At 38.7% G+C, this 11519-nt stretch overlaps 1 non-coding gene across 1 annotated transcript; it reads right to left on the reverse strand.

Annotated features, from left to right (window-relative positions):
• Positions 1-515: 515 nt before the first annotated feature.
• Positions 516-622, reverse strand: LOC139869590 (small nucleolar RNA R71). The gene has a single exon (XR_011766193.1). It is a non-coding gene; the product is annotated as a small nucleolar RNA R71 (small nucleolar RNA).
• Positions 623-11519: the final 10897 nt, after the last annotated feature.

Below are 11519 nucleotides of genomic sequence, written 5' to 3' on the forward strand. Positions count from 1 at the left end.
AAGAAGTACTTGAACTTTTTGAATCTTCATCAAAGCAAGAAACTTTTGATTCAGAATCAAGTACAACCAAGCCAAGGTACTCTGAATTTGGTGAAATCGTTCATCCTCCAATTTTTGAAATGGAAGGAGAGGCAAGGCAGGTGGTACCAAGACAATCAATGGCAGCCAAGATGAAAGCAACCCGAACCGGACAAGGTAGTGCCATTACTCCGCCCACAGGTGAGGAAAAATTTGAAATAAAAGGACCTATTCTCCAAATGATTAACAACATGTGTCAATTTGGTGGTGGTCCGAATGAAGATGCAAACGAACATATTCGTCTTTTTCAAGAGATATGTCTTCTTTTCAAACTTAAACCAGACACTGATCAGGCCATATTTTTAAGACTTTACCCATGGACACTCCACGGGGAAGCACGAAGTTGGTTAGATTCATTGGCCGAGGCTACGATAGAAACTTGGGATGGTATGATGGAAAAATTTCTTAAGAAATATTTTCCAGCTTCTAAGTCCGCGAGACTCCAACAAGAAGTTACCCAATTCTGTCAAAAGCCTATGGAAACCTTATATGAAGCATGGAATCGGTTTTCTAAAATGCTGAGAGGTTGTCCAAACCATGGTCTGGATACCTTCCAACAAGTTCAAATTTTTTACAAGGGTTGTGATGTTGCAACCCGAATTTCCATTGATCAAGCGGCCGGAGGTTCATTCATGGACAAAACCGAGCAAGAGGCTTATGAGATAATCGAGAAGCAAGCCGATTATTCTCATGAGTGGCATCAAGAACGACCAATTACTCGTAATGCTCAAGTCCATAGTGCCGGTGCTTATGATAACCTTAGTTCTCTAAGTGTGAAAATAGACGGTGTTGCTCAAAAACATGGACAAAATCACCAAGGAAATTCATAGTATGAAAGTAGGTTGTGAATACTGTGGTGGTCTCCATTTAGGAAAAGATTGTGATGCCGGTTTAACAATGGCTCAAAAAGAAGAAGTGGCTTTCATAAGCCAAAGAAATAATAATCAATTTCAAGGAAGAGCCCAATTTAACCGAAACTTCAACAACCCCTACAACCCTCAAAGTCAAAATTCCAATTACCAACAAGGGTCAAGTAGTGGGTTCCAACAACAAACTCCAGGTTTTTATCAAAAACCCCAACAGAAGAGAAAAAGTCAAATATGGAGTTTATTGGAGAAGTTAATTGCATATCAGACCCAGCTTGTCACCAATATAAGCCAAACAAACGAGAAGAACGAACACCAATTTAAAAACCAACAAGCTGCAATTCAGAATCTGGAGAAGCAAATGAGTGGTTTAGCTAGTTTACTTAGCGAAAGAAAACCAGGGAGTTTACCAGGGGATACTAATAAGAACCCCCGAAATGAACACGCCAATGTTATCACCACAAGGAGTGGTCTAGCATACGAAGCTCCAAAAATGCCCGAAGATTCTGATTTCAGTGTTCCGTTGAACAAAAATGACGATCCGGTTAAGGAGCCGGAACAAGTGGTTGAGAAGGAAGAACGGGAGAAACCCGTAGTGAAGCCATATCAACCACCGCTCCCATACCCAAGAAAGCAACAACAAGAAAGGCTCGAAGCCGAAAGGTTAAAATTTCTAGATATGTTTAAACAAATTAACATAAATATGCCTTTCATTGATGTGATTTCAGGTATGCCCAAGTATTCTAAGTTCTTAAAAGACTTACTTACTAACCGCAAGAAGATGGAAAGCGTTTCATCAGTCACTTTAAATGCTAGATGTTCAGCGCTGGTGTCCAACACACTTCCTGAAAAGCTTCAGGATCCAGGTTGTTTTACTATTCCATGTCTGATGGGTGACCTCGACTGTATGAGGGCATTGGCCGATTTTGGGGCTAGTATCAATTTAATGCCCTATTCGATTTACCTTAAATTAGCCCCTGGGAAACTCAAGACCACACGAATGGCTATTCAACTAGCTGATCGCTCTATAAAATTCCCTCGAGGAATAATAGAGAATTTGTTAGTTAAGACCGGGAATCTGATTTTTCCGGCAGACTTTGTGGTGTTAGACATGGAAGTTGATGAAAGAATACCAATTATTGTGGGTCGACCATTTTTGAATACTGCTAGATGTGTCATTGATATGTATGACCAGCAATTGACCCTTAGAATTGGTGAAGCTAGTGCGACCTTTGCAATTGACAAGTCATTAAAATATCCTGAATCTTCAGATGATACTTGTTATTTTATGCAAAGCATAGACTCGCATTATGAGTTCTTGCAGGAATTTCCCGAATTGGATGAAACAGGTGTATACAATTTGGCGAATGGAGATGAAGAATTTTTCGTTGAAGAAATGGATGTGATGGCCACTTTGATGGCAAATGGGTATGAACCAACTGAGGAGGAGATAAAACAACTGAACAAGGATAGCGAGTACCGGAGTAAATCCTCAATTGAGGAACCTCCAATTTTGGAGCTTAAGTCGCTCCCTGATCATCTTGAGTACGCTTTCCTTCAGGAAGATTCGAAGCTTCCGGTAATTATTTCCTCACTTTTTTCTAAACATGAAAAAATGTCTTGTTTCCTTGCTACAGGCCCACAAACTTGCCATTGCATGGAAAATCCATGATATAAAGGGAATTAGTCCTTCTTATTGCACGCACAAGATCTTGATGGAAGAAAATTCCAAACCAGTGGTGCAACGTCAAAGGAGACTAAATCCTCATATGCAAAATGTTGTCAAAAAGGAAATCATTAAATTGCTAGATGCAGGTCTAATCTACCCAATCTCAGATAGTCTGTGGATAAGCCCGGTCCATTGTGTTCCTAAAAAGGGTGGTATAACTGTTATCACCAATGATAAAGACGAGCTTATCACAACACGAACTGTCACGGGGTGGCGAGTTTGTATAGATTATCGTAAGCTAAACGATGCCACGAGAAAAGACCATTTTCCGCTACCATTCATTGATCAAATGTTAGAGAGACTAGAAGGAAATAGCTTTTATTGTTTCCTAGATGGTTTTTCGGGGTACTTTCAAATTCCCATCTCCCCCGAAGATCAAGAAAAGACTACCTTCACGTGTCCCTATGGCACCTTTTCATACCGTCGAATGCCCTTTGGTCTATGTAATGCTCCCGCAACATTCCAAAGGTGCATGATGACCATTTTTCACGATATGATTGAAGAATGCATGGAAGTGTTCATGGATGACTTTTCAGTCTTTGGTGACACATTCGATTCCTGCCTTCTAAATTTGGAGAAAATGCTAATTAGGTGTGAGAAATCAAACTTAGTGCTAAATTGGGAAAAATGCCACTTTATGGTTAAAGAAGGCATTGTATTGGGGCACAAAATCTCAAGTGTTGGTATTCAGGTGGATCCAGCAAAGGTTGACGTCATTGCCAACCTTCCACCTCCTTTGAAAAAGATGCACCCTTTGTTTTCACAAGTGAATGCACTAAGGCATTCAATGTTTTAAAACAAAAACTTGTCAACGCACCAATAATCATAGCTCCAAATTGGTCACTACCATTCGAGCTAATGTGCGATGCATCGGATTTTGCAGTTGGTTCAGTTTTGGACCAACGGGTTGAGAAACGTTTTCAACCCATTTATTATGCAAGTAAGACTTTACAAGGAGCTCAATTGAACTACACAACCACGGAAAAAGAGCTCCTTGCTATCGTCTTTTCCTTTGACAAATTCTGATCATATCTTGTCCTATCGAAGACAATTGTCTTCACCGATCATTCGACATTGAAATACCTTTTCTATAAGCTGGATGCAAAACCTCGATTGCTAAGATGGGTCTTGCTTTTGCAAGAATTTGATATCGAGATTAAGGACAAGAAAGGTGCCGAAAATCTCGCGGCTGACCATCTATCTAGACTTGAAAATCCCAATCTTGAAGTACTCCATGAATCGAGTATTAAAGATGATTTTCCCGGTGAATACCTCATGAGAGTAGAGAAGGTGTAAGACCCGTGGTATGTTGACTTCGCCAATTACATTGTTGGGGGTTACCTAGAAACCGGTTGGTCACATCAGAAAAGAAAGAAATTCTTTAGTGACATAAAATACTATTTTTGGGAAGACCCTTATCTATTTAGGCGATGTGCGGATGGAGTTATTCGCAGGTGTGTTTCGGGGAAGGAATGCACCAAAATTCTGCTTGATTGTCACCTTGGTCCCACAGGTGGGCACTTTGGTCCTCAAATCACGGGGAGGAAAGTTTACGAGGCCGGTTTCTATTGGCCAACAATATTCAAAGATGCCTACACTGTTTTTAAGGCTTGTGACGCGTGCCAACGGGCCGGTCAATCACTAAACGGGATGAAATGCCTCAACAAAGCATCCAAGTATGCGAGGTGTTCGATGTTTGGGTAATTGACTTTATGGGGCCCTTTCCAAAGTCTCATTCTTACCTCTACATACTTGTTGCCATAGACTATGTTTTCAAATGGGCGGAGGCAAAACCTCTCCCCACAAATGATGGCAGAGTTGTAGTAACCTTTTTGATGGAACTTTTCTCAAGGTTTGGCACACCAAAAGCCCTTATCAGCGACCGAGGCACCCACTTTTGCAATAAGCAATTAGAAAAGGTGTTGAAAAGATATGGAGTGATCCATAAAATTTCAACATCCTATCATCCCCAAACAAGTGGGCAAGTGGAAAATACCAATCGGTCGTTAAAACGCATACTTGAAAAGACCGTTGGTGCGAATCTAAAAGAGTGGTCAGTTAAGTTAAACGATGCATTGTGGGCCTTTCGTACGACTTACAAAACACCTATTGGAACCACTCCTTTCCATATGGTATACGGAAAATCATGCCATCTTCCGTTGGAGATTGAACACAAAGCGCATTAGGCACTAAGGGCATGTAATTTGGATTACCAAGAGGCGGGTCGATTACGTTTGACCCAGTTGAATGAATTAGACGAGTTAAGGCTTGAAGCCTATGACAACTCTCTAATTTATAAGGAAAAGACCAAACAATAGCACGACAAGAGATTGAAAAATCCAAAGGAATTCATGGAAGGAGATCGTGTCCTTGTTTATAATGCCCGTTTAAAGTTATCACTAGGAAAGATTAAGTCCCGATGGTCGGGACCATTTGTTGTTAGAAGGGTGTACCCTTATGGTACAATTGAAGTGGTGAACTGGAAGGGCGATATTTTTAAAGTGAATGGCCACCGGGTCAAGCACTATGTTGATGGTCCCCTGGAAATCGAAGACGAGGTTAGCCTCAACTTCGAGAACAAAGCCTAAATCAAAATGGGGACGAGTTGGGTGAACGACTCGTTAAAGAAAGTTCACGCGTGTAAATAGTGTGAATTGAGTGTTTTATGATTGGTTTGATTGTTTTTAATGTACAAAATGATCTATGATGATGATATGAGCTTTTGTGTGTTGAAAATGGGAATTTTTATGAGTTTTATGAAGATATTGAGCCACCAGACCAGTGGGACGCCGTCCAAAAACCCTTGGACGCCGTCCAATTTCAAAGAATTTTCTCAAAAAGAAGTCAGACATTTTAGTGTAACTGGACGCCGTCCAGATTTTTGGATGCCGTCCTGCTTTTCATTATTGGACGCCGTCCAGATTTCTGGACGCCGTCCAGCTCTTCAATACTGGACGCCGTCCAAAATTTTGGACGCCGTCCAGATGTCTGACCCAGAAAAAAACGCGTTTTATACCATTCTAACCCCATTTTCAACCACAAAACACACTTCTCTCTTATTCCTTATCCCACAAACGAACCAACTCTCAAAAACTCTAATTTCTTACTTCAAATTCGTGCATTCTTCCTTCAAATCCAAGCTTGAATCATGTTTTCTAGGGTATTACTAATCTCTTTTCATACTTTTCTTTCTTAAATACTTAATTTGTATGTCTATATGTATAATTTGGTGAAAGATAAGTGTGGGGTGTTTGATTTGCTTGATTCTTGTTTAGATTAACATGCTTTAGTTGTTTAATTACCCATTATGTCTTGATTTTGCAATAATTATATGTTGGATGGGTATGTTCATGATTCTAGGGTTTGTAGTGATGAAATCCGAAATTAGGGTAATTAATTCAAGATATTGAGTTTGTTTGTGTTGTTTATGAAGCTTGTGAAATATTTAATTGTTATTGATTATGTAGATGTTAATTTGGCCGGGTCATAAATTGAATGTTCTAGAATTTTTAGCATGCTTTGAATTGTAATGATCTTATGAAAGATGTATGCTTGATTTTCATTTGCTTAAGCCTATTGAAGTGGATTGATGGTATGGAATGCTATAATGTAGTGGCGTTATAATGGTCATTTTGAACTAAATTGTGATAACTAGTGCTATGATTGTAATGAATATCATTAGAATGCAAGTTTAGATGTCATGACCTATGAACGCAACATGCTTGAGTCCTAAGTGGATGCCTAATTGTGAATTTTTTGAACCACATTTTTGTGAGAGTTTATTTGCTAGTTTAGGTTGACTTTGGTTGACTGTGATCAATTATTCTAAACATACGCTTTTGCTTATATGAATCATAATGCTTATGAACTTTGAATGGAATGACTAATTCACCTTGCTATTCGGGTATGTTTTTAGCTAACATTAACACAACGGTTTCTATGTTCTTTGATTTGGTGTTATTATGTTTTGCAGGGACAATCTAGCAGAGGTGGACAACCGAAAAGAGGCAGAACATCAAGAAACGTTCCACCACCACCACCGGTTTAACAACATTCATCATCATCATCTGGCGAAGAAGAAGACGCTCAAAATAATCCAATAGTATGGTTAGAACATCTTCGGGACAATGATGATTACGGGGAAACTTTTTCTTGAATTACCCGTAGGCCAATTAAAGCTACATGGTATTTAGACTGGGCTCCTTTGATTGAGGCGGGTATGCATGCCCATGTCACTCATTTGTTAGCTATACCATATAGTAACATATTGACCTACGCATGGGAACAAATTTTCAGTCTACACGATCAAGTGTTTCCCGTGCTATGTAAAGAATTTTACTCAACTTTCCGATTCAATAATGTTCGCGATCCACTCTCGGATGCTTTCTTTAGATTCCGACTAGGGGGTGATGAAAGAAGTTTGAGTGGTTTTGGGTTATGTAGAGTTTTGGGTATTTTTCACGAGCTTACTGACGCACAATTAAGGCAATATTTGATAAGCTCAGAGTATCATAGGAGAGTGGGTTTTAATGAACAATCCTTTTGGAGAAGGATTAGAGGGCCAAATGCATCTAGCCCGTTCAAATCAAGCAGACATAGGTATACAGAAATAGCAACCCTTGACGATAAGTTTCTCCATCGACTTATCGCATGTACCTTTAATGCGAGAGTCGAAGGACATGAAAAGGTTAAATCTCTGGATCTATGGATAATGGATCAAATAAAATCGGGTTGTCACACCGATATACCGGGGTTAATTGGGAACTATTTGCTGGGTATCGCTACGGATGCACGAAGAGACAAACCGCTTCTAGGGGGCCACTACATTACGCGGATTGCTCGTCACTTTAATATTGATCTTAATCGCCTGATAGAATGTAACCATGCAATGAAACCCTTAAAAAAGGTTTCTTATGTTAACACTGAGATTTTGATGTACGACGCAAATAGGCGTTTGGTACCTTTTGTGGCAGGTGGCGCGAGTGGTAGTGGAGCGAATGTTCAACAGGAACAACAAGAGGAAGAGGAAGCAGAAATGGAAGCCCAGACAAATGTTCAAGATCAAGGTCCTTGGTATCCGTCTCAATCTGGTTGGGATGATTTGGTCAACAGTATGAACAACATGAGGGTGAGTCAGCAAGGAATGGAGCAACGCCAGATTGCTCAAGTACATAATCAGGGATGGAACAGTTATGGTATTGATTGGAATAACCATAACACCGAGTTATATTATTCCAACCCCGATCAGTACTATGGGACAACACGTCTGACACCCCAATACTACACTGATCCTAAAAACCCACCTCCGCCTTACCCAATTTATAATAATAACGATGCGATGCAGGATGCCAGGAACCGATTTGAGCAGGAATACCCGCAGAGACGCCGAAGCAGAGATGGCTCAGAAAATTACTTTTGGCCTTACGATAACTGAAGGCCTGCGAGCCTATGATTCTTTTGTTACATTTTCAAAAAATCTATTTATTTGTTATGGTGTGTATTAAAGCAATATTGGTTTGTATTTTTAACTTAATTGTGTGGTTTGATAATGGTTGTGGTTGGAAAACACCGTTATTTTTATTATTATTTGTGTGGTTTGTTATTTTGTGCAGCGTGGTTGAATTTCAAAGACTGACATTAAGTTCAGAAACATTTGATATTATGATGTATGTATGTTGATAATCGAGGAATGGACGATGCTCTTATGCTGGCAGTAAGTTCAGCGGCATTCATCTACATGTTCCACGATTTACAGGTTAAAAATTTAAAAATTTCTACAATCACCCTATCACTTTGCCCTCTAAATTTAATCCTTTTTCTGATTTCATGCAATGAGGGCCTTGCATGATCTCAAGTGTGGGGTGGGAGATAGAAATTCATCGGGAATTCGTTTTACAAAAATTAAGGCGTTTATGATCAAAAAAAATTTAAAATTTTCAGGTAGCCTTAGAAACGAAAATTGTCCAAAACCATTTTACATACATTGTGTTCTAAAACTAGAAAAGAAATGTTGAGTTATGTTTTAAATTATTAATAGTCTTTGAAGTTGTACTATCATTCAATTATTTGAATGAAAATCCTACTAGTTTAGTGAAGCTAACTTGTAGGTCACTTGTACCAAAACGAGTGTAAACCGTGAGAGAGCGGTGATTGCATAGCGTGGTCGGAAACTGGACCTCGCACCAGATTGAAAACTAAAACAGGATGATCCTCATTGTTTCTCCTAAAAAGGACAATGTTGCGTCCGACCACTTTATTATTACCCATAGGATGTATCCATTCCATCCTTAAGGAAGTAAAGTCTTCCGAACGACACACTTGCTGATTTGTTTCAGAAGTTGTAGTCCAGACTAGTTGTAGGGTGACGAAAAATCTTGAAAAGTCATTGCTAAAATTGACTGGAAATCTACCAGGCCTCAACGTCAAATAGGGAAACTGGTAGTCAAAGCTTATCTCAATGAGGGAGATTTGCTGGCCAAAGAGAAGCGCACCATGATACACAAAATGTCAGTGATTGATCAGATTCCCAGTGGATAACCTCCGGAAAGGTAAGATATCAGCTTTTAAGCCTGATGAACCTCAATCTTTACGGTTGACTTAACGGATTAGATGATTACCTCATGATTATCGATGATATTTGGACGTAATGTGTATCCTCCTAAACGCATTATTTTCTTACCAACATCTAACGATGTTAGGTACTGTGGGAGGGATTGGCTTGACCAATAGCGGGAAACCCGCACTCATTTTCCAAAATTCAGAAAATCCGACAAAAATCGGAAAACGTGCCTAGTGTAAAAACTAGCATTATATTTTCAAAAACATAAAACGTTTTTCATAAGGTCCTGATTTCCGTAGGATTAAATTTTTCGGATACTTGGCTCTAAACTCCCAAAAATGTGTGCGTGTGTTCTCATTGTGTATATAGCGTGAGTGTGATTACAATAAATGTGTGTTATACTTAAAGCGTGTGTTTCATATAGCGTGAGTTTGCGTTTTCAAATAACGTGTGTGTTTCTTGTGTTTCGTGTGACTTGTGTAATGTGTGTACTCTATATTGTGTATGTGTATTTGATAGTTTTCTACTTTGTAAGAATGAATTGCTTGAGGACAAGCAAGGTTTAAGTGTGGGGTGTTTTGATATTGCTTAAATACATCATATACATATCTCGCAATATCATGTAAAATACTCTCGAATCAAGGATAGTTAAGGCGGTTTCTACAAGTAATACACATAGGTATGTAAAGTGTATCAGAAAGTGGTTTATAAAGAGTTTTGGTGAATTATAACCGTTCTATAAGCTGTGATTTCATCATAGTTGATTCCGATACAAGTTATGGTCAAATTAGCACTCTAAAACGATAAAACGAGGCTGCAGATATGTTGGACGCCGTCCAAAATGATTAGGACGCCGCCCAAATGAAGGGAGATTTGAAAAAAACGAGACAGTGAAATTCAGCACAACTGGACGCCGTCCAGATTTTTGGACGCCGTCCAGCCCTTCACAACTGGACACCGTCCAGAAATCTGCACGCCGTCCAGGCCTTTACAACTGGACGCCATCCAGAAATCTGGACGCCATCCAGAAGTAGGTTTCAGCCTACTTTTGCTTTTTGACCAACTTTAACTACTTTAAAAAAGGGAGATACGATCAGAAACTGCAGATACGAACCAGAGGAGTTCTGAGACGATTTTAGGAGCAAAATTGGAGAATTCCAAGCTCTTTGAAGAGGCTTAACATCCAAGAATCAAGATTCAACACTTTCTCCATTCAAGATTCATTCTCTATTAGGTTGATTTCTTGTTCTTCACAATGAATTCTACTTATCAATTGATTGCTATTTTGTTTGTTAATATGATTGTTGGCTAAACTCTATAATGTTTGTCTAGATTAATAACTAAGGTATTGGATGTAATCTTATGGATTGAATGTATTATGTGTGATAGATTAGAGCTTGAATCAAAGAACCATGCTTATTGATGTCAAATCATTTGTAGCTAGTTAATTGATATGTTGTTGATAAAGAGAACTCTTGTTGATGTATCATATTGATTTACAATCAACTTGTCTTAGATTGATTGTTTACTAAACCGGACCAAGGGGGTAAATTAGATCAAAACGATTAGACGATATAGGGATGAATTGTGTAGAGCGAACGCAAAAGACAATTGGTATTCAAGTCTTTGATCTAGCTAATCAACTAGTCACAAACGAAAAGGTCTAGGTGATAGGGAACCCTCCACTTAGTAATTCTAGTTTGAGTACTTGCTAAAGAGAACTCTTGGCAAGTCGATTTGGGTGATTAGCATATATATCATAGTTATTTGGTTACAAACACGAGAACTATAGAGAAAAGGGAACCCTTGATCTTGTAATCGAGTTTGCGTGTTTACTAAAGAGAACTCTTGGTAAATCTATTAGGTAACTTGCATACATATTCATTCAATCGGGTCTTAACAATATAACTTACATCCAATACCGAGGGTAAAATATCTAGATGAACATTTCGTATCTTTGATCTTAATCAAACTATCTTATTTGTTTTCGTTGCACTTGTTTTCATTATATAAACTTAAAAGACCAAAAACATTGTTTTTACTTTTAATCTTCTCTGATTTGGCTAAATCGTTAAATAGCCACAAAAACATAATATCTTGTACCTTTAAGTTTGATTTACTTAGTTAATCATAATATAGTTTCTAATTCTAGTTTGACTAATACAACTGTCCTTGGAACGATACACGGAACTAAACCATTATTTATACTACTACACGATCGGGTACACTGTCCGTTAGTGTGTAACAATCTTTAATCGGTATTTTTCCATATAATTTCATACAACAA

The sequence above is a fragment of the Rutidosis leptorrhynchoides genome, chromosome 9, assembly GCF_046630445.1.
Source record: "Rutidosis leptorrhynchoides isolate AG116_Rl617_1_P2 chromosome 9, CSIRO_AGI_Rlap_v1, whole genome shotgun sequence".
In the NCBI taxonomy this organism is placed as follows: Eukaryota; Viridiplantae; Streptophyta; class Magnoliopsida; order Asterales; family Asteraceae; genus Rutidosis; species Rutidosis leptorrhynchoides.